At 38.6% G+C, this 2,694-nt stretch overlaps 1 non-coding gene across 1 annotated transcript in view; it reads right to left on the bottom strand.

Moving 5' to 3' along the window:
- Positions 1–1,086: 1,086 nt before the first annotated feature.
- The window catches only part of LOC108316380, a 3,238-nt gene continuing 1,630 nt past the window's right edge, over positions 1,087–2,694 (bottom strand). Inside the window, exon 2 of the transcript XR_005203069.1 lies at positions 1,087–1,474. This is a non-coding gene — a transcript (uncharacterized LOC108316380). The remainder of the gene's footprint in view (positions 1,475–2,694) is intronic.

Here is a 2,694-nt window from a genome sequence, read left to right as displayed (position 1 = left end):
TAGAGACGGGGTTTCACCATGTTGACCAGGATGGTCTCGATCTCTTGACCTCGTGATCCACCCGCCTCGGCCTCCCAAAGTGCTGGGATTACAGGCTTGAGCCACCGCGCCCGGCCTAGTTTTAAATATTTTTCAACTGCCTAGTATATTCCAATTAAATGCTATTATTTTATCTGGTAATGCTTTAAAACTGTAGGAATTAAAGGTTCTACTCAGAAAAATTAGGAATACTTTGCAGAGTGGTATCCAAAACATTTGAGAAGCCAACTTTAAAATTTGACTTTAATGTCTTATTATCAACAGGCAATTGTTCTGACTTTTGGGGAACACTAATACTGCTTCCAAAACCACCCCCTGCTTTTCTTTCTTCATCCTACTAATATAATCTTAGATGTTGTCAACCAAGAAACATTTATGGTAAGCAGAGCTTACTGCATAAAACTGTATTGATAATTTATTCTTAGGTCAGAAAATAATCAATTTCTTTCACTTCACTTATTTAAAACCCAGACAGGACAGAAAGGTAGCTGAGGTATAAGACTAAAGGTTTTCCTGGGTATTCACAAGTTTCCCAACTTTCTTTTGAGAGAGCAGGAGGGAAGCGAAACAAGAAGGGAAGGTGATCATAAAGAAATTGCTAAGAAGAAAAAGAATGCACACCCAAAACAAAATAAACCACCATCGGCATGTCATGATTTGCAGCCTGATGAAACAGCTCACCTGCATGTCTCTGACTTGGTATAAGCGACTTTTCCTTCAAAAATAAAATCAGTCCTTCAAAGATGAAATTATCAGTCACCACTAAATCCATGAACTATGTTACTGAACAGAACCTCCACAAAATCTGTGAACTATGTTGCTGAATAGAACCTTTACTATTCTGCTTCTACTTTCCAAGTTACTTGTGACAAAAAAGCAACCAAACACTCTTACTCAAAAAAAAGGTAACTAAACTAAAGATCCCTGGATCACCTCTAAAAAAATAACCAACTTACCACTCAAGAGACTATTGTCATTTCATATTACAGCAAACTGTAATTTCAGTTAATTTATAAATAAGGAATGAAATGCATCAAACTACACCTGTGTAAAAGTGATCATGTTTTAATTATGAGCTAAAAATGCCTAATACAGTAAGCTTGAATTTTAAAAATTAAGAGTCTAAATAAATTGCTAGGGAATTCCACAATGGTAGTTAATGAAAATTTTTCTCTACATACAATATGATCATTAACAGACTAGTTCTTATTTGGAATGATAAGGCAAAAATAGTAAAACCACACTTTTCCTATAAAAAGTTACACATTATCTTCTGTAGGGATAGCTATCGTACATGAAGAAACAAAGACGTGATCACTCTATTGCACACCCAGAAACATTAGAGAATCTGGTCTTAGAATGATCTAGTCGTCTTCTTCCTCTCCATCATCTTCAGCATCTCGTTTCCTCTTCTCCCCTCGAAGACTTTCTTCTTCTAAAAGAGTGGAAGGAAAAATGTAAAAGGCTTCATTTTAACAAATGAGCATTGGTTCCATTACAAAGTTTTGAATCTTAGTGAAAAGTTAATGGCAGGGCCTAGTGCGGTGGCTCACACCTGTAATCCCAGCACTTTGAGAGGCCAGGCAGGCAGATCACTTGAGCCCTGGCCAACAAGGTGAAATCCCATCTCTACTAAAAATACAAAAAATTAGCTGGGTATGGTGGTAGGCACCTGTAATCCCAGCTACTCGAGAGGCTGAGGCAGGAGAATTACTTGAACTCAGGAAGCGGTAGGCAGAGGTTGCAGTGAGCCAAGATCGTGCCACTGCACTCCAGCCTGAGAAACAGAGAAAAACTCTGTCTCCAAAAAAAAAAAAAAAAAAAAAAAGGAAAAAAAAAAAAAAAAAAAAAAAAAAAAAAAAAAAAAAAAAAAAAAAAAAAAAAAAAAGATAATAGGAAAGTCAGAGAAAATAGGCAAGTGTTTCCAGTGTCAGAGTTACTTCTTGAAGCTAAAACAGGTGGTTTTCACCTGTGTGCCTATTTGGTGGCTTGTGTCAGTATTAACCATCAACATGGATGTGTCCATATTATAAGTGACCAAGTCCAAACAAAAATTAACAAAAATTTGAAATATTTGTAAATATTCGTGAAGTAGAAAAGGTCATACCTGCTCTTTATTAATCTGGGTTTAGGGGTTTTTATTTATTTACCTATTTGTTTGTTTGAGACAGAGTCTTGCCCTGTTGCCCAGGCCAAGTGCAGTGGCATGGTCTTAGTTCACTGCAACCTCTGCCCCGCCAGGTTCAAAAGATTCTCCTGCCTCAGCCTCCGGAGTAGCTGGGATTACAGGTGAGTGCTACCACGCTTGGCTTATTTTTATATTTTTAGTACAGATGGAGTTTCATCATGTTGGGCAGGCTGGTCTGGAACTCCTAACTTCGGGAAATCTGCCCGCCTCAGCCTCCCAAAGTGCTGGCATTACAAGCGTGAGCCACCGTACCCAGCCCCAGGGTATTATGGGATAACCCTACTTCAGGGTCTTACTACCCAAAAATGTGACTAGATTTTTTAAAAATCATGCATTTTAGGTTGGCTGCACTGGCTCACGCCTGTAATCCCAGCACTTTGGGAGACCGAGGTGGGCAGGTCACTTCAGGAAAGGAGTTCAAGGCCAGCCTAGGCAACACAGTGAAACCCCAACTCTACTAAAAAAAA

Source organism: Cebus imitator, unplaced genomic scaffold, assembly GCF_001604975.1.
Source record: "Cebus imitator isolate Cc_AM_T3 unplaced genomic scaffold, Cebus_imitator-1.0 Scaffold188, whole genome shotgun sequence".
Lineage (NCBI taxonomy): Eukaryota > Metazoa > Chordata > Mammalia > Primates > Cebidae > Cebus > Cebus imitator.
The sequence above is the reverse complement of the archived record's forward strand: the minus strand, read 5'-3'. Positions and strand labels throughout refer to the sequence as shown.